Raw genomic sequence first — 27,880 nt, 5'->3', positions numbered from 1 at the left:
AGGGGTCGGTGTTGGGACCCTTGTTATTCATTATTTACATAAATGATTTGGGTGTGAATGCACAAGGCTTGATCAGTAAGTTTGTGGATGACACAGAATTAGGAGGTGTTGTTGATGGTGAAGAAGGTTATCATGGTTTACAGGGGGATCTTGATTGGTTAGAGAAGTGGGCCGAGGAGTGGCAAATGGATTTCAATACAGATATATGTGAGGTGATGCATTTTGGAAAGTCAAACCAGCGTAGGACTTGTACAATAAATGGTAGGACACCAGGGAGTGTAATGGAACAGAGGGACCTCGGAAGCGGCATCACAAGTAGACAGGGTGGTGAAAAAGGCATTTAGCACACTGACCTTCATCAGTCAGGGCACTGAGGATAGGAGTTGGGACATTATGTTGCAGTTGTATAAGTCGTTGGTGAGGCCGCACTTGGAGTATGTGTACAATTGTGTTCACCCTGTTGTAGGAAAGACATGGTTAAACTGGAAAGAGTGCAGAAAAGATTTACGAGGATGTTGCCAGGACTAGAGGTCCTGAGTTATAGGGAGAGATTGGCCAGGCTAGGTCTTTATTCCTTGGAACGTAGGAGAATGAGGGGCGACCTTATAGAAGTGTTTAAAATTATAAGAAGCATAGATAAGGTGGACAGTAACAGTCTTTTCCCCAAGGTAGAGGAGTCCAAAACTAGGGGGCATAGACTTAGGGTGAGGAGGGAAAGATATAAAATGAACCTGAGGGGCAACTTTTTCACACAGAGGGTGGTGAGTATATGGAACGAGCTGCCAGAGGAAGTAGTTGAGGCAGGTACAATAGTATCATTTAAGAAGTACTTGGATAGGTACATGCGGGGGCGGGGCTTGGAGGGATGTGGGCCGAACGCAGGAAATTGAGACTAGCTGGGCGGACAATGTGGTTGGCATGGACTCATTGGGCTGAAGGACTAATATCCGTGCTGTATTGCTCTATGGCTCTGTGACTTTAAATATATGCACTTCCAGCTAATCCCTAAGAGAAAGTGTTCACATTCATTAGGAACTCTATCAATAATTGCAAAGGATAGAATATAGCATTCTGAATTCACATAGCAGCTCCATGGCTACTGATAGTCAATTGGCTGCAATATTAATTTGTATTCCTAACAGTTTCCATTTATCAAGCACAAAAAGTCAAATGAGTAAAACTGGCAGGGCTGTTTAAATCAGAATCAGAAAATGCCTCCAGTAATCTTTACAGCAATTAAGGGCACTTCTCAGAAAGAAAATAATAACAATGGTAATAAACTGAAAGGGCCAGCCAAATTTCTGACAAAGGTGTCACACAGCCAGCAGCTACAAGAAGTCTGGCATTTTGTCACAGATCAAGTGGAAAACCTACTGGCAATTTTGGCAACAAGGTTGGAACAGTGGTGGGAGCAGCTTAAATAAGGCCAATCACTCTGCCCTTGTGAGGAGGCTGTGTGTACAATCTATGCACCGTGCTTGCTGAATTCATAAGGTAAAAGGGGAACCTGGAACAGAGCTAGAAAAGCAAATTGAATACTAAACGGGTCTAATAAAAGTATTTATAAAAGTATTTCTGTTGCCTTTAACCTTCTGGCTCTTTGTGAATGGAAATGAGAGAAGAAACATGCAAGGAGATCATTGAATAATGAAGAGCTTTGGGTCAATATTATTTTCACGTTGCCCAACTATGATTCTTGTTACACTCAGGGCTTCAGCTCTCTCAGAAATCTAGAAAACAAGTTGTGCAGCTTCAATCATTCAGGATTAAGCTGAAGAATCACAAAAATCTTTACTGCTCAAAGAGTGAATTTGCATTCATATAATACTGTGCCACATTCTTAGCTTAACTCAAAAGAATTTCATAATCAATTGATTTATTTTGAAGTGCAGTCACTGTTGTGAATGCAAACACAGCGATCAAATCCACATTACAAGGTGCTGCAAACTGTAAATGAGAGGAACAACCAGTTCATCTACTTTTTTTGGTCAAAAGAATCCTTTGTTTTGTTCCAAGGCAGAGTGTATTTAACAGAAATAAACTAACAATCTGGGATGAGGAGGAATTTTTTTCTCTGTATAATATCATGAATCAATTCTCTATGTGAAGGTTTATAGGATGCAGGCAGCTGTAAGGAGGAAGATGTAAAGATTAAGGAAAGCCAGTGAAGGCAGCATTGAAATAAGCAAGTAGGCAGGTGACAGTGAGTGATAGGAAGTTACCTGGCTATCAGGGCAAATGCAAACAATGGCCACAGGGTAGGGGAGCTAAGTTAGATAGAACTGAAAAATCCATGACAGAGTCAAGATGCTGATTAACTCACTCTGCTACAGATGCACATAAAATTCATCCTTCCTTCTCATTAATATGATTCTGGGGTCTAGGCATCACTAAGCACACCACTTATTGCCTTAGCATGCCTGAGTGCCTGGCGCCAGGTGCAGCCAGCCAATGCCAATTGAGTCCATGGCTGCACCTCTTAAAAGGGAGGAGCTTACAGTGTGCAGCTACTGATGGAAGTCATTGCAAAGGTTGGGAGAAACTGCGGCAGAACACGGGCAAGAGTGAGGATCACATAAACATACAAATTAGCAGTCCCGAAGAAGGGCCCTGACCCGAAATGTTGACCGCCTGCTGATCTGATTGCTATCTCAACTCTGCATTCCTGCCTACCTGCAGAAACCTTAGATCCCTTGTTTAACAAGTACCCATCTACCTCTGCCTTAACAATATTGAGGATTCTTCTTCCATCACCCTTGGAGAAAGTGAGTCCCAAAGACTAACAACACAGAGAAAAAATATTGCCTTACTTCTGCCAGCCCTTGTTTTCAAATAGTGACCCTTGGTTCTGGATTCTCCCACAAGAGGAAGTATCCCCTCCATATCTACCCCATCAAGACCCCCATGTTTCAATCAAGATATCTTTCACTATTCCTGTGGATACAAGCCTAGTCTGTTTAGCTTTTTCTGAACTGCTTCCAACTCATTCATAACCTTTCTTAAATAAGGAGTCCAATACTATGCACAACACTCCCGATGAGGCCTCACTAATGCCCCATCTAACAGAATCATAACCTCCCTAATTTTGAATTCAATTTCCCTAGCAATAAACTATAATATTCTGCTCACCTTCCCCCTTCAGAACGTTCTGCAACCACTCAAAGATATCCTCAACCCTGGCACCACGGTGGCAACACACCATCCTGGAGTGCCTTTTATAGCCACAGAATCTCCTGTCTGCACCCCTAACTATTGTGTCTCCTCTCACTATAGTGCTGTCTGCCTTCGCCCTTCCCTGCTAAGCTTCAGAGTCAGTTCTGCTCCCACAGATCTGGTTGCTTCTGCTGCTCTCTCTGGAACGGTCATCCCGCTCCAACAATATCCAAGATGGTATTCTTGTTTTTGAAGGGAATGGCCACAGGGGAATCCTGTACTATCTGCCTACTCCCTCCACCTTTCCTGGTGTTCAACCAACTACCTGCAGCCTTCACCTTAGGTGTGACCACCTCATTAAAACTCCTATGTACGAAGCTCCCAGCATCCAGGATGATCCTGAGTGCATCCAACTCCAGCTCCAGTTCCTTGACGCGATCAGTCGGGAGCTGCAGCTGGTCACCCTCCCCACAGGTGTAGTCACCAGGGTAACTGGCAGTCTCCCTGATCTTCCATATCCTGCAGGAGGTGCATCCCACTGCCCTACTTGCCATCCCAACTGCACTAAATCTGAAGGTTAAAGCTGAAAGCCCTTTTCTGTGCTTACCTTTACCTCTGCTCTGCCCCTTCGTTGAAGAGTCTTGAGCCAAAGCCTCGGCACTTTGACCACAAACACAACACTTAGAACTCAAACACGGCCCCTCCAAAATGGCCACTCCACTAGAGCCTGCCTCCCCTTTATTTGATTTAAGCTCCTACTTTAACGGCTACCTTTTAAAGCTCCGGCGCTCCACCTCTTGCAAGCTCTGCACTCGATACAGACACTGATGTTCTTTTTTGTTTGGGAAGACTTGTACCTGTGTGGAGCGAATGTTGTTCAAATCATACATGTGGACACTGGCTCCCTTGATACCTGATTCATGGCAAATCATCACAATTCATAATCCTCTCTATGTGGAACTGGAATATATTACCAGAGAGATCTAGGCAATTAAAGCATAGTTTCAGCAATGCGAAGCTGGTCTCTATGACCAGCTTAATTCAAGATGGTGCCGGAGCGTGGCAACTCGTAGCAAGCTGCTCTCTGCAGAGCTATGCATTACATTTTGACATTTTACTCTGTATTCTGTCATTGTTTTACCTTGTACTACCTCAATGTGTAATGAATTGATCTGCATGAACGGTATGCAAGACAAGTTTTTTACTGTACCTCGGTACAAGTGACAATAATAAACCAATACCAATAACATCCTGGATGGCTGTCATTGTAAAAGACTTCTCCTCCTGTCCATCCAGTCATACCTGGAGAGCGGAACCAGGTGTGAAGGTGTTTGCCCTTATTCCCAGTAACTACCCATTGGTCCAGCATGCAGGTTGGAACGTAGCTTCAGGATGAAAGAGTCATGTAGACTCCCTGAATGTCTGGCATTAACCATAAGCTTCTTTGGTTGTGGTCACACACAACTTATTGGCAGTTCTGCGAGTTCTGCATTGTGTATTGACACTTTATAACAATGTGGGTGCAATCAATGAACTCCTACATCACAAGGAAGGCAACAGTCATCCAACCTGTAGGCAGTCTGAAGCTTTCGCCCGAGAAAATCAATGTGCCTCTCCTTGAGCAGTGAGCCTCTGTAACCTCCCTGATGCAATGGTCTTCTGGAAATTGTTTGTGTTAACAGCCACAGCATGGAAGGAAACAAGAGAACAAAGAAATGTTATGGACCCTTTGTGGTCTTCATTGCTACACTCTATGTCACCACTCTGCTTTTTTGCAGATCTTCTGGGACTTAGGGATTCTTCTGGGACTCCAAACACAACATCCTCTGAGACCAGCACATATAACAATCAGTTTCCAAGCAGTCATCAACATAAGCTTCCCTGGTCAAAATCCTTCTTTCCATCCTGCCAGCCTCTGTTGACAACTTGGCCTGACCTCTGTGTCTTCTTTCACTCCTCCTAATGGAGATTCAACAGAGTGGACACCGAAGCCCACTCGTGTTAAAGGGAGGAATCTATAAAGTGGGTATGAAGTTTCTGGTCATGGCTGAAAACCACGGCTTATGTCTTTCCAGTGGGCATCTGGAGGAGGTGACAGCTTGACCTTCATTGAATGTTAGAGTCTAGAGACATACAGCATGGAAGCAGGTCCTTTGGCTCAACAAGTCCATGCTGACCATCAACCTCCAATTAAGAATGCTGGGTTGACAGTCTGATCATGCAGTGTGATTTGTGGAAGCATACCTCATGCCTACGGATAATGTCACAAGGGGCATCGGGTAAGTGAGGAAGAGGGGTGAAGGCCCAGACGAATTCAGGAAATAATGGCTCATGAAAGGGAGGCAGGATTATTGCTCTGGTTCTAATGGGGTGGCTGAGAACAGAATAACATCGGAATAGTCTCATCAAGGATAATGGAAGGGTGATGGAGGAGAAGTGCATAGCTGTGAACAGGTTGAAGAGGAATAATACATTATGTCTCCTACAAATAGTGGAGGACAACAGAGACTTTGCCTCAGGTTATAGTGGCGCTGAAGCAGGGAGGAACTTGATTGGAAAGATTTGATTAGAAAGTTGTAGCTAAGTTAAACACAAAAATTAAATTCCCTATATAATTTGGGAAGCAATTATGTACAAAAGTACCTTGGAAAAGGTATTAGAGAAAGATTTATGGAGAACTTGGAGCAGGAAGCAACAGTTTTCAGAAAGCTAGTGATGACAATATTCAAAGGGAGGAGAATCAACTCAAGAGGAGGAGAATCCACTCCCAGTATCAATTAATGGCAGGATCAAGGGGGAAGTTGGGTCATCATCATGTCAAAGGAGCATGAAGTCACATGACCGGATGAGTTGGAGAGGTCACAGTCAGGGAAACACCATGTGAGAGGCAGGGGCAGGGGAGCACTGGGAAAGCATTAGCAATGAAGAAATTCACCAGCTGCTTACATTATAACATATGTAACTGTATGGGTACTTCTAGGAACTGAGTCTGCCACATGGTATGACCTTGTCATCACCAAAGTGCTGTAGGACTGGGTTCACAACCATGAATAAACCATTAACTCTTTGGGCACCCTATTGTGTTTACAGTGCTCTTCCATGGCTCCTATGGGCTTTCAAATCTTACTTGCCTTTTGTACCCTTGTGACCCAATTACATCCACTGCTGGTTCTGCTCACTTTCTGGTACATCTGTTGTCATTTGCTGGAGGATACTGGATGGGCCATAAGTGATGTACCTTTGAGGAAGCACCATTGGACCCAAATCCACTGCCAGCAAGTACAATTTATGTGGTCTTATCTGCGGTTATTTGGGACAAGACTTAGGGACAAAAAAAGAAATAAAGGAAAATTATTGCTCCCGAAAGAAGCTTTTCAAGCATTTACCCATCTCTTGCTGTTGATTAGGATATTTCTGTTTTGGACTCTTATTAAGAAATCACTGGAGAAACTGAACATTTTGTTTTGCTTTATATAAAAAAATCACCATTAGTTGCCCCTAAATTAGACTTCTGTTGAAATACCCATAAATAAAGAACAATTACCATCTTTAGAGGTAATTTGTCAGTAAAGCCTAAAGGATATTAAATTATCATCTTCTTGTTACAGTTGTTAGGGTGGTTTTCTTAACTTCAAATTATTTAAATAAAAACATTCAGGCTATCTGATGCACTAATTACATGCTTGATTTATTATGTGTTGAATGTAGGTTGCTTAAAGTGCTCACAATTGTATTACATATCACTCAGAATCTAGTTATACAATACCATGATTTAGCATTCAACAAGTGAACAGGAAATCCCATTTATAATCACAGGGCAAAAAAACATTATTAGTTATTTTCAGGCTACGTTCTTTTAAACAGAGTGTTGATGCATTTTTTACTTTAAGGTTTTTGTCCTTATCTATCCTACTGGAACCTGAACATATTCAACTTAAGACCTTAAAGCTTGTTTTTCCTTGCTGGATATTGGTTGTAATTTATTTCCTTGCTGCCTTATTTAAGAAAGAAATGAATAAAAAGATACATAAATGTATTTTTAGATCTCGTCAACATCCAAGCCTGAACCAGGGGATTCTTGGGAACGCCCATCAGTATGGGTAACTGGGAAATGTCAGTATCTGAGTTCTGGAGATGTTTCCATCCTTTTATGCAACTGCTGGCCCCTTGAATCACGTCAGTACAAGTATGTGAGTAACTTAAGGACAGTGTTTCAGTGTGGTCCTGCATAATGTAGGTGACCGAAATTGTTTTCTGCAGCAGCCCAAGGACAAGATGAAATGTTCCCTATGCCAACTAACATGGGGCTACTTGCAATGCAGCACAACTGTGACGTGTCATAATCAACTTCTACAGGTTTTATTAGATTGACTCCAAAATTTGAAGGCTTATTTACTTATTGGTATAGGTTCTAGAGCCATAGTTATCCTGTTACAGATTGTTAACCCTCCCTGACAGATATCTCCTTCAAGCTAGAGTCTGGAAGGGAACTACTCTTTCTCGCTTAGCACGTGGATTGAATGTCAGAAGTAGCTGATTAGTTCCAAGTATATGGTTTGATCTCAGGGCACATTCCCTTAAAGCAGTCTTCTAAGAATGACCCAGTTATCTTTGTCTGGCTGGTGCCACTAGTTCTTCAGAGATTAGCACAGCTTTTTCTCCTGGACTGCCACTTTTCAAAACACTCTTCAGGACTTTCATGTTATTCTCCTTAACACCATTGCCATCCTTCTCTAGGCCATCCATGATATCAGAAATCTCATTAGGAACTCCTGCTGAGTTATTAATGATTTTTGAGCTATCTACACATCCAGCTATGATATATGAAGTAGTGATGCTGCTGCCCAAACGTTTTTAACCATGAAAATCTGACATACAAAATTCCCTCCCATGACTAAACTCTAATCTTCCTCGCTCCTCTGTGCACCAGATGGCTCAGTGCATCAGCAGACAATAAAGGAAAAGAGAAAAGCTGTTGAGCATTGAAGATGGAAAATAAAATTAACAGTTAGGTGTTGGATAGCTTGCATGTTCCCTGATTATAGCACATATGACATCTGAACAATTATTTAACTGCAGTCAACCTAACAGATTAGCATATAAAATAACAGGATGTTCCTGTTACTTCCACACAATTTAAATGTCAATCTTTTAGTATTAATACTTAACATTTCTTTTAATTGCATTCTTCACAAATTGTAAATTCCATATGCCGACTATTCAACCTACATATCAGTTTAATTACTCTTGTTGCAAATTAAGTTTTTGATAAATGCAAATAACAGCTCACTAGTCATAGCACCAAAAACATAATTTATTATATAGAGTATCATAATCGCTCACCAAATAGGGGGTGGTGATATTTCTTAGAATGAGAGAAGCATGCAACAGAAGGCTATTTAACCCATTGTGCATGTGTTGGTTATCTGAAAGGTCTACTTGATTTGTCCAAATTCCCCTTTGAAATTGCCCTGGATCTGCATTTTTTTTTATTTTCAATTACATATACGATTCCCTTTAGAAATTTTCCATTGGTTCTGTATTATAATCTTTTTACGTAAGGCATTCCAGATTGCAACAACTCATTATATAATTTTTTAGTGGAAATATTCAACCTTTAAAAATTAGGAGTGGAGCTAATGCTGTGCATTGTAACAGTTAAGATTCCTATAAATTCAAAATTTCCAGATCTAAATAAAATGTTTTAAAACTTTGCCTCAAATTCTGGCACGCGGTTTTGAACTTGTTACAATTCTGTCAGTTTTCACATTCCCCCACCAACACTAAATGCTTTTTAGGGTCAACTCATAGAATTGTAAATTAGAAAAGAAAATTAGATAGTTTCTATATCAGACAGCGAACCCACACCCAATTCACAGCATGCTACAGTTTATTTTATTAGCCAAAGTAGACATTCTTACGACATAATCATAATACACAATCAAAGTGGTCACCAATCTAATTGCACTTAGTCCATATCGTATGTACGTTGGCAGGAAACTTCCACCACTGGAATTCATAAAACGGTGAATTAAAAAAGTGTTATATACTAAATAGCTGCTTTATTTTCAAAACTTGAAATCTTCACTGGATGAATATGCATAAGCAGGCCTTTTGCTTATTGGCAAAATATGTGATATTGGTTTAAATGGTGAAGAAACAATAATGAATTGTAGGAAAATTAATTTGCTGATTTAATTAAATACCTGTGCAGATTTGTCAAAATTGCCACCTGTGTAGGGAATTTTCTCATATTTATACGAACCCCAATCTTAATGTTTTCTGAATCTAGGTATTATCCCATGGTCTCATAATTGGCAACTAAACTGAGAAAGACAAGAAGCACTGAGTCAAAAAGATTACAAGGGAAGATCCAAAACGCCTGAAATCATCAATAACGTTCCAATCCAATCCAGTCCCATTGTCAATCAGTGCACTCACAAATTTCCTTTAAACATATATGTGTAAGGATGAATAATGTAGTTTATGCATAATGTGAATGCTCAAATAAAATTCAATATGTTTAATTGGTCATATTACAGAATCAAACATACATATCCACGGTAGACTGTGGATTTTTAATGATAAAAGCTAAATAGATGCATAGTCCCTTCTACTAATGCTTGCCAGCTTTCTTAGGAACAGACACATTTTCTGTACACATATTCTCAGAGATCTTTGCACCTGCTTACCCATAAAGGAATATGGACCTATCTTATTATATCTGCATATTGCAGACACCTGAAGTCCTGTGAGAAAGTTGCAGTTGCACAGGAGTAAAATTCTTATTTCTATACTTTTGGACAAACTCCAAGATACGTACATCTGGGTTATATAAGAAAATAAACACAATTGATGACTAATAAATATATTGTAAAAACATCGTGCAGAAAATACGACCAGGTAATGAGTGGCCAACAATAGAAATCCTGACGAAGAACTTCTGCCCCTAAAGAAAAGGCTAAATTAAATCTGGCTGGGCCTTCTTGGTACTGACATTGGGTACTGGATATTTGATGTATCAGTGGTAAGGAAGTGACCTGTTCCTACCACTGATATACCAAAAAAAAAGATAATAGCACTTTATTTTGATTCCTACAGGATTAATAATAGCCTTGTAAATGGGACACTATTTAAAATGAAATAAAGTTTTCTTATTTTAATCTTGCATAAAGAGGCAGCATTTTGCCTGACATGAAATTACAACTTAATTTTACCAGCATCAGGACACTAGCAGCAAATAATTTGTAAGGATTTCACTGCCAGAACAGTCACATCAGCTGCAAGCAGAATCATGGCTGTATCTCTAACTTCTACTCGTGCATACCAAGGCAACACAATAGTAGAGAAGCCTTGTAGTTTCTGCACTTAAGTGTAAAGCTTACATGATTGACAAGTGTTTTTAAAGTGGCTACATATGCAGGTGACTTTCTAACACAGGTAACTTTTCATCTCAGGTTCCCTTTGTTCTTTATGATGATTTAAAACAGTGTATGGTCCAAATCTCTGTCATTTGCATGTATAAGAATTTTACAATAAATTTATGACATCAGTTATGTCTTTATTTTGCAGTTTTGTTCCCATTCATCCATTGTTACATTCAACTATGAGATTATTGGGTGTAAAAAAATTGGGAATTTATAAAGCAACTTACAAAGAGCACCCAAGGAGCTTCAGAGTCAATGATTAGCTGACTCTGTCACATGAAAGTAGATTCCTCATTTAGACTCCCCACCAAGGAAACCATCCTCATGGCATCCATCCTCTCAAGCCCCCTCAGAATCTTAAAATTTTCAATGAGATCACAGCTCATTGTTCTAATTTCTGGAGAATTTAAACCCATTCTGGTCAATCTTCATAAGACAACCCTCCCAGTCTAGGAATTTGTCTAGTGGACCTTTGATACACTGCCTGTAAGGTACATATATTCTTCCTTAAATAAGGAGATGGAACCAGCACGTGCCTTAGCTGTGGTTTCTCCAAAGCCCTGCACAGTTGCAGCCAGATTTCCATAGCCTTGCACTCCATTCCCCTTAATAAAGGTAAATATTCTGTTTGTCTTTTAACACTTGCTGTGCTTGTGCGAAGACTGTCTGCATTTCTTGTATGAGGACACCCAGATCTCCCTGAACGTCAACATTTAATAGGTTGACAGGATTTAAACATGTTCTGTTTTTTATATTCTTCCCACCAAAGTGGATAACCTCAACACACTTTACCTATTTTTATTGTCCACTCACTCCACCTACTTATATCCCTTTGTACACTGTTTGTGTCTTCCCTACATATTTTCTCCACTTTGTATAACCAGCAAACTTGGATACAGTGCTAGAGGACATTTTATATTCACCTGAGAAAGTAGAGGGAGCACCCTTTAATATTCATCCTGAAGATGCCACCTCAGACAGTGTGGGACTTTCTCACTGCCACACTGAAATGCCAGCCCAGATGTTTGTGCTCCAGACTCTGGAGTAGCTATTGAACCAATGTCTTCTGACTGAAAGGTGAAAATGCTACCAAATAAGCCAGAACTATTAATTTATAGAATTATTAATTTATTAAAATATCTGTGTTTAACATCAGTTTTTTACCAATATTTTTTGAGGAAGGTTCTGTTTTTTATGTGTACTTCTTGCATTTTACTGGAGTTATATTTCCAGAAGAACATCTAGTATTTTCATCACCTTCACGTCTGATGTAACATCAGCACAAAATATTGCTAAATGTTCTACACTTTTGCTCATTTTTGGTTTGCTAAAACATGGTCACTGGTGCCAAATTGGGTCCAGCAATAAGAGAAAGGCATCATCTCTTAAAGACACACTCCCCATGGCAGCCAGATAGAAGTCATGGAGGAGAGAGAAGCTGGAGAGGACGTGGAGAGGATAATTAGGTTCTCTGGGAGAGGGACATAAGTGCTGGTGAATAAGGGAGATGCCAGGTGCAAAAATCCATGTACAGAGCAACGCTGGAAAAATATGGTATCACTGGACATGTCAAGGCAGCCATAAATACTACTCTTTAATGCTGACACTAATTCAAAAACACACACAGTGTTCTTGCATGCATGTATCCAGTTACACACTCCTACAGTCCCGTCCTTTTTTCTCAGACATTCCCATAAACAGTTGCCCACTCCCCAAGCCCATCCACAAAGATTAAGCCTATAGATGTATAATGAAAGATTAATTGTTTTATATCTCCAATTAGACAGAAAATGCCAAGAATCATAGGAAGACAATTTGGATGGAAAGAAGAGAGGGTCCTCCTCATTGGTAGAAGTATTATCCAGTCATATATTCAATGATTCCTTCAGTAAGTCAGTTCTCTAAAAAGCTCCTTGCTGGTTTGTGCACAGTCTGAACACCTTGAAGGTGTGTGAACAATCTGCAGTGAATATTGGTGCTGCCTCGTGAATTGTTCCATTGTCAGCCCAGTGGCCCTTTAAATGGAACCTAACATGTATAACTCTCCAGATTGTTCTCCTTCTTTTGCTGAGACTGTCAACCACCATCATTTTCTGGACCAGGGATGCCCGCTTTATGGTGGAAAAGCTTCAAATGTGCATTGCATGACTATTAGTTACACAAGTAAAAGTCTGAGTTCAATGTTCAAGGAATTGCTGCTTGGTAGCCTGGATTCTGATTGGAAGTACACAGTTCAATTGGTATGATTTCACCCAGAACTTATCACTAAGGTGATCTATTCTGGGTCAGATTGGCATTAGATCACACAGTACTGAATAAAACCATCAATTCCTAGACAAATGGAGACACAGGAGACTGAAGATGCAAAGAATGACCTGGAGAAAAGAACAACCTGCTGGAGGAACTCATTGGGTCAGGCAGCAGGAATCCAGATGAAGGACCTCAAACGAAATGTTGGCGTCCATTTTTCTCCATGCGTGCTGCCTGAACCATTGAGTTCCTGCAGCAGATTGTTTTTTAATTCCTGGACAAGAGTGGGGATATACAATGGGATGACTTAATATGGGATGGATTGTCATTTCCTGCATATAAACACACGAATCAGGTGCAGACGTGGGCCACTTGGCCCCTTGGCTGATTTTATTACAACCTCATTTCTGCTTTCCTACCTACCCCTGGCGAATGTTCACCCTCTTGCCTATTAAGCATCTATCTACCACTATTTTAAAAATATTCAAAGACTCTGCTTCCACCATCCTTCCAAGGACTCACGACCCTCTCAGAGAAAAAAAGTTCACCTTATTCATGCCTTAACTGTTGTAGAGCGACCCCTAGCTCTAGATTGTCCCACAAGAAGAAACAACCGCTCCACATCCACCTTGTCAAGACTTCACAGGATCCTGAAGGTTCACTTAAGTTTACAATTGTTTTTAACCATTATCCTGGTGGGTGGTTACTTGTAGAAGCCATTCCATTCTCATAAGATTTTCCTGCATCTTTTTATTATTGCTAGCAATCCTGTTTAAACTAGAAACTACCCACCCAAGCAGAGATGTAACATTTGGCATAGTGCCACTACCCTTTATGCAATCGTGATGTCACAAAGTTTTTTTAAAATGTGGAGTTATTTTTGCAACCTTCAAAGTCATTATGAGGGAGGATAGGAAAGAAGAAATAATAATTAATGTTCTCCCTCTACTCTTCCTAAAGTTCCTGAAACTTGAACTCAGTTTTCTATTTGTATAACCAACCAGTCCAGGAATGAATCCATCTGCTTTTATTGATAGTGACAAGGCTTTTGTCACTGTCAGTCATTGTTGTATAGGGTTATTTTGTCAGGCTCACTTCCTGGTGTGACTCCTTGCTAGTTGGAAACACTACAGAGGTAAATTTGAGACCTGCACCTCTGCCGAATGGGGTTCTACATTGGGAGTTAAACTTCCTAAAATTAATAAAACACACTTGTGGATAAAAAGTAGATGTCTTACTGCATTCCTTGTGCAAGCTAAGATCTCTGAATATTTCCATTATCCCATCTCAACGTGCTCAGACACTGCAGTGCACAGAGTGTACAATTTGTGCACACTGTCCCAAACCAGGATATCATCACTAAATTCTGCAAAGACAGTGATCTTTAAAAAACAAGAAGCAATATTTGAGTTCAAGAGAGTTATCCAGTTTTTCAGTTCAGAAAGGGAGCAAAAAGTAGAAGTGATTCTAAAATCAGTTTATCATCCAGCTCTAAGTACATTGAGTAGTTGATTTGCCCACAATCCCCTGTCTAAAGAGGGGTTGTTATGCCACCTTTCGTACAAGGCTCTGTATATCAGATCATTCAGTCAGTTTGATTAATTTGAGTAAAGAGTACACTACATTTTAACAAGTCAGCATATGGTGTGTTTGATAGCAGACTGATGACCAAAAATCTATGGCAGTCGTGCAGTCAAAGGGTTCAAATGACGATTATATACTGCTTTTGTTTGCCTCTCGTAGTCTACAGCATTATGGAAACTCTTGCAGCCTCTAAAGTCAGAATGCTTACTTATTGTTTTATATCTTGTAACAAATACTATTTTCAAAACCAGTTTCAGGATATTAAAAGTTAATCAGAAACAACATGCAAATATGAAATAACATTGTTTCCCCTGGCCTTTTAGGGAATCACAGAACCAAACATGTGCCTTCAAAACACAGGTAGCTCTTTTAATTTGGAACGTCATAAATCAGCTGCAAATTGCAGACTCTTTGGCTGCCTTGGCTGCAGTCCCAGAATCCCTGCCAAGCCCTTGTGGCTGTCAAATGCTCCAGATCATGCCCCAGTGATCCATTTTCACGCTCAGACCCTGGAGCGCCAATGTGAAAGACCCCAGCCACACTCAGCAGATGGCCAACACACAATAAGCGGACAGAATGCCAGAGCCACATCATTAACAACACAAACAACATAACAATGGCAGAGCAGAGAGCCAGCCACCCTTCAGAGCAATCCATCCTCAATGCACTGTTTTGTTACCCATATATATATAAAACAGCTATCATAATGTTAATATTTAATGCTTGGGTATAAGAAGCAAAGCTAAAAATAAAATGCTACTTCAATAATTTACCTAGAATATATCAGTCAAAACTGTGGGTTAAGTTACAGTGCCAGCACTTTATTGTTTCTTCCAGGATTTGCTTGGTTAAAGAAACTCCAAATACACAGGAATAGAATTTGTGTGCTTGATTCATCTGTGGATCTGCACTGAGTCTTTAAAAGATGCTGGCTTATTGCTAGGGTGGGCACAACTTTCAAATGTTTTTCTGACATTGGAAGACTATTTGGATCTTGAAAATGTGTTGCGAATTGGCCTTGAGGCATTTTTCCATCTGCAAGGACGTTATGGGTTCTCAGGAGCCCATGGTATTTTAAGTAAGGGGCAGAATTTAGCAAATCTCACCATTTTCAAACCTCTTGCTAACTTTCGGTGGCTTCATTTTTGGACAATAGTTTACAATGGTTCTGGGCCTTCAGATAAGATTGTAGCACATGAATATGGTGAAAAACAGGTGAACAACAAACCTGGTGACCATCACCCAGGAGGATTTTGTTGTAAGAGAATGTGTATGCTTTTTTTTCAATCTAGCAACTGATTTCTTGATTCGTAGGAGCCTTTCTTCTGTGAATGGATCGGTGTTATTTAACAATCATCATGAGTACTTTCTAAAGAAAGAAATTGGATCAGGTGCCGTTTTCAATGCAGCAGAACAAGAACAATGGAAATTTTCAATTGTTTGGTCGTGTGTCCCAGTAAAAGTCTGCACTATTTTTCTTTGCAAAGAACCAAGTCAGCTGATCAATTTTTTATTTGTCACTTAATGCATCAGTGATACCAAAATGACCAGACCCTCTCTGTCCTTTAAGGAGATGGGCATATCCTGGTGATTCCCCAATGCCTGCCTCACACCAATCCCTACACCCCAATACACGCCTGGGCAGGGAAGTTTTGACTGCTAAAGGAAGTTATACAGTAGTAAATATGAAATAAGCACACTTACAGGAGATGGTCCTCAATGCATGATTCTAATACGAAGAAAATAATAAGGAGCTGACAATCTTCACACAAAACTATACATTTTAATCCAATTTTCTATGTCTAGCTGTTATTTTATATTCTAATTTATCACCTAATTATTTTGGGTAGTTATCATTCTGAGTGTTTCAAACAGAATCTTCCAGCAGATTGCTAAAGGCTTCACATGTACAAAAACACAGAGCAGCTTCAAGGAATAACTTGCTAAAGCAAAGTAAATTGAAAAAGTATGATTTACATAACCATGCAAGGGGACCTCCATCACTTATGGCAGGTTTTCACTGAAATTAGAGAGGCAAACTCCTTGAAAATCAACAGATTTTCAGGAGCCATTCAGATGAAGTGCAACAACCAACACCAAGAAGCTCTGACGATCTGGCATCTGATTGTTCGGAAACCTTGATAGTCCAGCATCTGGCTCACCATTCTCGGGCATCCAGAGCTGGGGTCTGGAAGAGTCAGGAGCATGGCTGCAGCCAGGTCTGGAATACCAGGGGTAGTTTTGCGCTCAGAGCTTGGTCCAGAGTGTTTGTATATTTTCTGCTCCCTTTAAACCCACTGGGTTCACTAGAACATTTATTATGTTATTGTGCAACATGTAAAAACAGTGAAATAAAACATGGTTTGAACATTAATGGGAGTAACACTCAATAGTCTGGAAAATCTGTTAGTCTGGCACCACCAAAATCCCAAGAGTACCAGATTATCAGAGTTTTACTGCAGGACAAAAGTGTTTCCTGCACTGCAGTGATCTGAGTGTTGTGTGTTGAAGATTAACATTGAGGATGTTAAAAGAATTATTGTCATTTTCCTTAGAAATATGAGGCCTTTCAATATGATCCTAATTTTTGTCCTAATTTATTCCATCATTTTAATTTTTGTTTTCATATTTTATTGCCTTGTGAGATAGGAGACCATCTGACCCATCAAGCCTCTATGCTAACTCTCAAAGCTATCCCATCACTCCATTTCCTCCATTCATTCTGACACGTCCATCAACTCCCCCCAATTGTACTGCCACCTACCAACACTAGGGATGATGTATAATCGCCAGTTAACCTTCTGCCCATCGTGTCTGTGGGATGTGGTAGGGATCCAGAACACCCGAGGGAACCCCATGTGTTCGCAGAGTAAATGTGTAAACTTCACACAGAGAGCACCTGAAATCAGAATCGAATCCAAGTCACTCAAACTGTGAGGCAGCAACACTAACTGCTGGACCACTGTGCAGGAGATCTATAAGAATCACATTCAGAAAACAGAGTAAAAATTGCCCTATTCCTTAAGGAGATTTAATTGCAAGTTATTAATTTGCTGCTCTTTCTGTGGTGGCTTTTATCCTACTTCACTGTCATTTCTTTCTGTCAGCTTCCTCTAATGCTGTGATAACTGTGTTCTAACCAATCTGTACTTTGGAGAGAGGTCATTTCACAGCAACACTAAAGTCTATTTGTACCATGTGTACAGTAGTGGGGCCAAATCTGTAAAACTAAATGCAAGCTAAGTACCAAAAGCTGCACCTGAGATCGTTTGACACCACAGAAATCAACTCCAGATGAACATGTAAAGAGGGCATGGGCCAGAGCACTATGCTGTTGAAATGAAAAGCATTGTAATGCCTTGCAGAAAATCAGTAATAACATCTAACTATAGCAAAATCGTGTGGTGGAGCAAACCATGAGTCTCTCAGTAATTCATTCCAAATAGTTGCCAACCAGTTCCAATTCTAGCTGGGTCCATGTAATCAATATGGCTTTAAATTATTTCACTCTATTGTACCATGGCCAATTATGAAAGTTCCTTTATTTAACAATGAACGCCTACAGTCATTGTTACATTTGATGGACTTCTACTTTACCATGTTATTAGGTACAGATGCCTGGAACTTGGATTCCCATTCATTTGGTCCATGAAACGTGCTGCATGTGGCAATATTTCCCATTCCAATTCCTGCCCCCCCCCAAAAAAATTTGCAAAGTTAGCCAGAAATATGTGAAAAGTAACACCGTGCTGTTGAGCACACAGATTCATCCACTAAACAGGATCTCATTGTTTCCCATCTGGACTCTTGTGCAGAGCCTGCTGCTGCCTTGTTATTGCCACAGTGACCACTGGCAACTGAGTCAAGGCTTAAAGAGCCCTCCTCATGTCTGCCACAGTGGAGCGGCTGAAGAGGCTGCCATAGAGAGGAGGGAAAACATGGGAGAGGGGCGATCTTGTTCTCCTATCTGCTTGTGCACTACCCAAATGGTAAACTGACCTGATTGACTCTTGTACCATGAGAGGAGCCAAGACACCCTATGTTACAGATTGATCAATAGGCTGGTGATTGCAGCACACAGCTCACACGTGAATATCAAACAAAAAGGCTGTGACTGGTGAAGGAAGCTCCAGTGAATAATGCACCTTAATGTTTGCCATTGAGAAGTAAGGCTCAGAGTTGCTAAGTGCAATGTTACAGTGCAAATCCTTTAATTAGTGACTCATTCCAAACACCTAGGCAATGTGTTCTTGCTTTTTTTTTGGAAGTTAATAAGGAAGGTCTTAGGTTTTGACCAAAATCACTAATTTTTGGCAATGAAGGAAATGTGTGCACCACTGACACCAGGCAAACCTTAGATATTCTAACCTGGATTCCACCTGTATTGCCAGTCCAACTGTTGTTAAGTGATCTAAAATTGATTGCTTGCACAATATTACATGTAAAGATGGCTTTTATGTACGTTTCGGACAAAAAGAATGTGCACAAATAGGTCCAACAGCTGGACTTCAATTTTACTTCAATCAAAACAGTACTTACCTAGTTCAATGCTTTCCCCCATGTTGTATCATCCACATGCAACTCTGTCCTTGGAGAAGGGCATTTTTGTGCAGAGACACAAAATGAGCAGTGGGAGAGGAACGAGAATCTATCAGCATGAAAGCTTTTTTTCACCCTAGACGCAATGAAGAGTGTTTTCAGTGGAAATTATTAAGAGGGTCAGGAATTAGATCTCAGGCTGATTTTTCTGCTCATTAGACAATAAGGTGAATTTCAGTGCTCCTGAAATGAGATCAGTTCACTCTTAGACAATGAGAATGAAAGTCTTACGATATGTTAGTGCACATTGTAAAAGAAAGGAACAGGTGGAATCTGTATCCTAAAGTATCCATAGCCTTTGATCCTGATACACCAGGATCTACCAGCCTAGAACCGCTCCCACTAATTCTGCTGGAGTAACTGGAATGTGGATAGGATGGGGGTTGCTTCAGTCAGTTTGATAAAACTGGTAGGCACCCACACCAACATGGACAGTTTTGAGGTATTCATAAAGCTATGGGAGGGGAAAGGGAAATGGATGGAAATGGTTGTGAGAAGTTGGGCCATTGTTACAGAAGGAGCAATGGTCAGCTCTTGCCTTTGGGACAACAGCAACAATATCAGCAATGGTCAACAAAGGGTGACAACCATGCAAAGGTTCTCAAATCATCTGATATTCCACACAAAGAAAATCCCATTTTTACAAAAGTATCAGAGGAAGATAAGATGAGACCATTGCACTGTCCATACATGGGAAGCAGAAACCATTATTCCACTTAAGTTTACCTTTGCAAGGAATTAAGCAAAGTCAGAAGATAAACCCACCATTTTAGTTATACTTGCACATATTTTATATTTTGAAACAGGGCATATGGCACTAAACAATAGAAGTCCAAAAAGTTAAAGCTTTTCACAATTTTTGATATTCTCAATAAACCTATTCTTTCTCTAATTTGTCACGGCCACTTGCATGAGTTTGGAAAACTCAGTGAGGTTCAGCTGCTGGACATTCACATTAACCTTGAAAACTGTGATCTGAATTCTGAAAACTGAAGAGTTAAAGCAGCCTTCCTCACCAACCCTGTTCCATATGTTGTACTCTGTAACTCACTAAACTCTCAGAATACAATAGGACTTGTCACAAACTAAGTTATTTAATAACAGACAGCTTCAGATTGACACCCAGGAACAAAGGGGATGCTGATCTCTGTTGTACAATGAACATGCTCGGCAGATGTCAACTGAGCACAAATCAGGCATCTACTCATCCAGAAATGTTGGGTCTGCTCAAGGGCACACCGATAATGATTTTCTTTCCGAACAGGTAGAAGATTATTGATAAATGATATAACCTTAGATATAACAGAGAAGACTTTTTTTTACGGAGACCACCCTCTGAGGAATCTCCTCACCTTTGCTACAGAGCCAGAATGAACATTCAGTCAATTAATGGGAAAAAAGAGAACAGGTGTGTGAGCCAGGGAATGGTTTGGGATTTTTAGCCCCAGATACTTCACATGTACTCGCCTAAGAGGTCTCACATGGAAGAATGCAATTAACAAGCTACAAGTCAATATTTAGTTAATTCTTATGGCACCAACCCCGCAGTGGTAGTTGTGGACATTTAACATCAGTTGTAGAGACCGTGTGGATGTGTGAGCGTTACACAAGCTCTGCTAGTTTTGAGCAGAGCATTGCAGAGTTGAAGATTTTCAGGGTGGGGGAAGGGGGTGGTAGGAGCTTAAATGGTGGGACTATGTGCCAGGCCTTATTTATAACTAAGTCCTCATTCCAGGACCATATGACCAGCTGTGCCAAGACTTGTTTACAACACCCCACTCTGGGATCATGTTACAGGCCCAGTAGCACTCCTGGCTTGCATCGATTCTGGCATGCAAGCCAAGATATCAATATTAATTATGTAGAGACTGTAATTAATTGAAAACTAATTTAATCTAATTTTCTCAACCTGAGTGGATAATGGGTACATGTAGGCATTAAAATTATTTTACACAGCTCTAATTTCTTTGATCAATGTTGATGGGAAGAGCCAATAAAAATCAGAATATAATTTTATAGACATACTTTTTAATGATTAAATTTTTAATTGGAACAGGTAGCTGCTAGTCAAAAGGAAAGAAATGGACTAATAGAGATCGCTGACATCTTTAGCAACAATGTCCTGCTCTGGAATAATAATAGTTGTTTTTGTTCATTGGTTGCAGTGACATATGGTTGTATGAATGGCACTCTGAGCCTGCCCTATGGTGAATCTGCCAAAGCTATTGCCCTTACCGCAACAGCATGAAATAGGGACTGACGAAATGCAGGCCAACATTTACGCCTGGAAACACAGGCAGTCACTGGAACTCAGGGGGCTAATCAATCTTTCAGGGTACTGAAGGGGACGGTTCAGGCATTACACACTGTCAGCTGGGAGAGCCAGTGGAGCATTGAAAACAGCACAATGATATGTTGTGGCAGTATAGGGTGGGAGTGGGACTTTATACTAAGAGCTGGAAAAAAATCATAAATATTAGATAGGAATAGTAAATATATTCACTCACACTGTGCATATCATAATTATACACATGATTTCAGAGATGTGATAGTCAATATTACTATTGTCTCAGCTTGAAAATTGCCCAATATTCCACAATACTAACGACACAAACAACTGAAATTATGTTTGTGGTGACCCACCACTAGCAGAACATATAATTGCCAGTCCTGGAATATGCCACTTTAACTAGTTTGTGATAAAGAAATCCACGTTAGCATATGATTGATGACAGAGCACCGTCACTGAATTAATGGACGCATGTTTCAATCTTAGTATGATTGAAAAAAAAAGATGCGGTGATAAAATTCTCAAAGCTGCACTGCAAATAGTCACTCTCAAGTGGCTATCACATGCCCTTTAGTGCTTCAGCAATTGGCTGGTAATTAATAAAATATAGTAATGTCAGCATATCTGGTTGTTGGTTAGTTAGGAAGTATTACATTTGCTTCACTGCCAGTCTGGTTCAGTTGATAATGTTCTCATTCTTGAATCACAAGGTCGGTGGATAAAGCCCCACCAGGGCATAAAATCAGAAGACTCAAGAGTACAGGGTGTGGCCTGTACGTCAGAGGAACTTGCAATGATCATAGAATCATAGAGTCGTACAAACTGTCATAGAAACTGGCCCTTCAGCCCGCTGAGTCTATGCCATCCATCAAGTACCCACCTCCACTAATCCTACACAAATCCCATTTTATTCCCACCACATTCTCAACAAATCCCCCCAATTCTAACAATCACCTTAACACTAGAGGCAATTTACAATGGCCAATTATCCAACCAACCCACACAGCTTTGGGATGTGGGAAGAAACCAGAGTACTCAGAGAAAACCTATACAGTCACGGGGAGAACGTGCAATCTGCACACAAACAGCACCCATGGTCAGGATCAAAATCTCTCCACTACTTGTGCCACTGTGCCAGCTGATGAAAACCTCCAAAGGAATTTTTACAACAAAAAAAGGGTTTTAAATCTCATATAATGGATAGGCATCCAGGGAAGTTAGAAGAATTAGGCAAGAAAAGATGCAAATGGTTCTGCGATGCACAAGCTGAAATATACCATGCTTGAATAATGCAAAACATGAGATAAAAGCATTTTGACAATTGAATCCAGGATAGAAGAAACATGGATGCCAGCAATGCAGGTGAGGTAAGTAAGAGGAAAAAGTTTATATTTCTTACTCTTCTCTTTCACCAATCCATTGGGATTGAGGATGACTTGCTTCCACTTCAGTTCCTTAGGTACAGATGTGACTGCTGAGGCTGATGTGGAAGCTGCAGACTCTGTCACAGGTGTCACAGGAGAAGTTTGCCAGGCCAGGTGAATAGGTGGTATGTGAGGTAATGCATACCTTCCACTGCTTACACTGGACTTCTATGTGCCACAACGAATGGCCTCAAGGTCACCAAACCACCCTGAACACTCCTCCTCCACTCTGAATGGTCATGGGCCCAGGATACTTATCTGTGAGGATATTACAAGTTTTCTTTCTCTCTCAAACTGGTTGTGTCATTTCTCAAAAGAATTCAGAATAAGATATCTATTCCGGGACTCTGATGCCGGGCATACAATTGATGTGTCCTGCCCAATGGAGCCAATTAAGCTCTCAAGGCTGAGGATGTGGGCCTACAAGAGGACATTGACATTAGATCACTTACCCTGCCTATGGATTTGGAGGATTGTGTAGAAACAGCGCTGTTGGTATCTCTGTAGCATTTCGAGATGCCTGCTGTAGGTAGTTCATATCTCAGAAGCATACAGGAGGACACTACTGCTCAGTGAATGATGAGCTTTACATAGGGTTTGAGTTCTTAATGTTCAATCATTTCTTTCCTCAAACGGCCACATGCTATGCTGCGCACTGAAGTTGACAATGAATTTCATTATCAAATCTGTCTTCAATGAGTGGCCCCTGAGATGTGAAAAGTGATCCATATTTTCCAGGGTCTCCTTTGACCTTCCAAAAGACTTTGACTACTTCAAGAATCAACTGAATATCCTTTGTAAACTTGGCTGCTCTTGGAAATTTTTCTCTGTCTTATATCTGCTTCAAGATGGCAAGCAAGCCATGATCTTAACCACTTCAGACCCAATTTCAGTGTAGATTGATGTCAAGTAGGCTGTGTTATCACTCTAATTTTCTTCACCACAGTTCTACATCTCACCTCCCACAAGCTTCCCACAGAAATGGAGCTAATCTACAGGACAAATGGAAACTTGTTCAAACCTACATCTCCTCTACACCAGAACCAATTCTGCCTACCCCCCCCCCCCACCTCACCCCCAATTTCAGTCACTGAACTGAATGTTCAGAGGCCAAGCTCCAAAGCGTTGTTGACTTATTCACTGAAACATTTGAAGGAAAGGGCCTTACACTCAACATCCATAAATCAAAGGTCTTGCACTAACCTACCCCTGCCTACAATAAAGGGCCACTGTGAAGAATGAAAGTGCAGACTGCACTAACTGCATGTGTGGAGAAATCTTTTCTTTTTTTTTTCTGTATTACATTCAGTCATTGGAATCTGCCGTAATTTTCATTATTATTTCTGCAAAGTTTCAATGGTGATCTTAGCCTATAACATAAATTTTGTAAAAATGCTGCAGGTATACCTTCAGTTATAATAAAGTTAAACTACTAAATTATACCAAAATATTCAAGCTATGATGGAGGCGTATCTAAGGGATGTTATAACTGTGACACATACATGTGTTTCATTTCATAGGCTGTGACAACCTATTGTTAACGTTGACAAGAACACATTAGTGAGTTTACAATTATTAGTGACACCCAATAATTATACAAAGAAGGCCCGAAGGTGGTTAGGAAGGTAGTTGGGAGAGACCAACTGATTCAGTTCACTTCTCCCTTCAGCAAAGCACAGTGCCCCGACGTGAGCTACTCCATCTAGTGGTTGAGTTGAAACCAAAAGTACTTGGGGTTGAGACTGTGCTTGAACCTGGTCAGAAAATAGTATAACTTCAGCCAATCCCTCAATCTCCCATAGTTGCTCCAGAATGCACACAAGCCTTCAATTTCAGAATAAAATTCCCCCTGAAGCAGAACACACACAAAGATTTTCTTTTGCTGTCTTTGAGAAACCTCTCTCTTTGTCTATCCCTTTGTTTTTTTTGAAATAGGGAGTTAATTTCCCCGAGTTTCCTTCTCAGCAATCCAAACGTAACCATAAGACGCACTGCGTATAATTTGAGTAAACATTCAAGTTTTATCTTGACTGGTTGAAGTAATTGAAATGTCATTAAATGTGTCATGTCCTCTATTAGTATGGACTTGTTTGTCTAAACTTGGCAGGGTAATAAATGGATCTGAAAGTTTGCTAATTGTAAATTCAATACTCACCAGCAATCAATTGTTGGTGAAAGTGGTTCACTGCAATCTAGATCTAAAAAAACAAACAACCACTCCCTAACTCCTTTATTCATATTAATATCGAATATGTATCAACTAATAATTCACGTACACAGAAACGTTGTTTAGGTCAGATATTCAATGCAAGGTTGATGTGAATGAACAGCTCAATGAAATTTTAGACTTGCAAAAAGTAACTCATTCTACATGAGTCATGATATTTTAAACCAACAGTGATAAACAGTGGACTGAAATCTTCTTTTATGGGGATTGGTTCATTTAATAAGTGCAATACTTAGCATCCAGTCAGAACAGGAGTTGCTTTTAGCTTCCAGATTCTTGTCACTTGCATCTGCCAGCAGATCCTTATTCTCTGAGCTGGGGAACACACTCCCTGCTCAACAGTCTTGAAGCACCATTGGCTTGATGTTAGCTTTGAATCTGAGCAGATTTTGTGATGATTGGCAGAACCTTAATGAAATTCAGCAAAATTTCATATAATGACACAGAAATTGATAATACATATTTTATAAAATGTATGCACCCAACCCATTGTTCAAAGTAAGAAATGATGAACTGAATTCAAGACAAATAATAAAATTAGATAGAAATAAATGACAAAGCACATTTTTCCCGAAGGATATTGCACAGACTTCTGGCCTGTCTGCCACTCAATGGATCACAGCTGACACTCTACCTCAAACCACTTGTCTCCCTGAGTCCTACAGTTTTCAAAACTCTATCAACCTTACCTTTGAATATATTCAAAGACTGAATGTTGATAGCCCTCTGAGATTACTTAACCATATATATTAATGGCTGGACTCTTCCTCTGAGACCATGCTTATGGAAGTCCCTTAGACCAAAGCAAATTGCCTTGCAGCATCTACCCTACCAATCCCTATCTAAATCTTGCAAGCCTCAAGGAGATTACCACTCATTCTTCTAAACTCCAATCCTACTCAACCTTTCCTCATCCAAAGTTTCATCCTTGTGATTCCAAGCTGCACTGCCTCTAAACCAAGTATATGCTTCCTGAAGGGCAGAGACCAGAACCTCACAAACAATTCCAGGTGAAGTCTCACCAAAGTCCCGTACAAGTGTGGCAAGATTTCCTTAGTCTCAAATTTAAAACCTCCTGCATTTGAAGGCAACATATCATTTCTCTCCCAATCCGTCTACGTTTCATGAATGAATGTACCAAGATCCAGTGGTCCATCAACATTTACCAATTTCTCACACTGTGCCCTCATCATGGCTGGAGTTCCCACCTAATTTTGTATGACATGTAGCAGAAGAAAACTAACAAAAAGACAAGTATGATATTGAATATAGGTTGAAAATTGATCAAGTACTATCATGTACACTTTTAATTTTTTTGGTCATTAAAGTACTGGGTGATAATTTTAACATGATAATACTTGTAGTTGTAACAGTACATTTTAAAAGCTGAATAGCCCAAGCTTATTAGGCCTGATATTGGGTTGTCATGCTTCACTGGAAGGGAACACTTCTCACAGCACTCCTGGACAATCCCTGTAGTGCTCACAGCAGTGCAGAACCCTGGTAAAGCTTGATGGATAGAATCATTTTCATTACTCTATTGCAAGGGTGATCTCAATCCAGGCAAGCTTCTGCAGGGCCAATATTCTTCATAATGAAGTGGTTTTGGACTCAACTCAGTTTAGACACACGAGTGAGTGCTCAATAATTAATGCACAATGAGTCCAAGTACAGTATCTCACTTATCTCACACTTTTTACTACTGACAGCAATGGCTTGTTAGACAGTGCAGTTGAGAGCCCACCACTTGGCTGAGTTTGAAGTCACATGCTGGCCAGGTGAGTAATAGATGATAGATTTCCCTTCCTGAGGTATAGTAGTGACTTGATGAGTTTATGATAATATGGTAGTTTCATGCTTTTTTTTCCACATTCATTTAATTCCTTCTATTTTAAGAGCCCATTTGCTGCATTGAGATTTGAAATCACCTTCAGACCAATACTTCTACACACTGTACTAGCCCAGCACCAAGCCCAAATACGTCCCCTCTTTATAGTTTCCAGCCACCATCAAAAGTATCTCCCTCCCCCCATCACCCTCACTTCCATCACCAAGTCACCGATGCCATTACATTGCACCAGAATTACAAGGACCAGTTGGGCCCATACTACCATTAGACACAGGGAAAATGAATCAAGGAGTCATGCAGCAACCCAGTCATTCTATATGTGCAAAGCTCAACTCAGATGAGATTCCTGATTTTAAGAACAGAGCAGGAACCAGGAACAGGCCCTTTGGCCCACAATGTTGTGAAAACTAATTAAGCTAGTAATTAAACGCCTAACTAAATTAATCTCTTCTACCTACACAATGTCCATATCCCTCCATTCTCTACACATCCATGTGTCTAACTAATAGCCTCTTAAACAACTCTATCATATTTGCCTCCACTACGACCCCTGGCAGTGCATTCCAGGCACCCACCACTCTCTGTGTAAAAACTTGCCTTATACATCTTCTTTGAACTTATCCCCTCTCACCTTAAATGCATGCCCTCTAGTATTAGGCATTTTGACCCTGGGAAAAAGATACTGGTTGTCTACTCTTATCTATGGCTCTTGTAATCTTATAACTATCAGGCCTCTGCCATTTCAGAGAAAACAATCCAAGTTTGTCCAACCTCTCCTTATAGCACATGCCATCTAATCCAGGCAGCATCCTGGTAAACCACTTCTGCATCCTCTCCAAAGTCTCCACATCCTTCCTATAATGGGATGACCAGAATTGAATGCAATATTCCAGATGTGGCCTAACCAGAGTTTTATAAAGCTGCAACATAACTTCCTGACTCTTGAACTCAGTGCCTTAACTAATAAAGGCAAGCATGCCATACACCTTCTTTACCGCCCTATCAACCTGTGCAGCCACTTTCAGAGAGCCATGGACTTGGACCACAAAATCCTTCTTTGCATCAACACTGTTAGGG

The sequence above is a fragment of the Pristis pectinata genome, chromosome 22 (assembly GCF_009764475.1).
Source record: "Pristis pectinata isolate sPriPec2 chromosome 22, sPriPec2.1.pri, whole genome shotgun sequence".
Lineage (NCBI taxonomy): Eukaryota > Metazoa > Chordata > Chondrichthyes > Rhinopristiformes > Pristidae > Pristis > Pristis pectinata.
The sequence above is the reverse complement of the archived record's forward strand: the minus strand, read 5'-3'. Positions refer to the sequence as shown.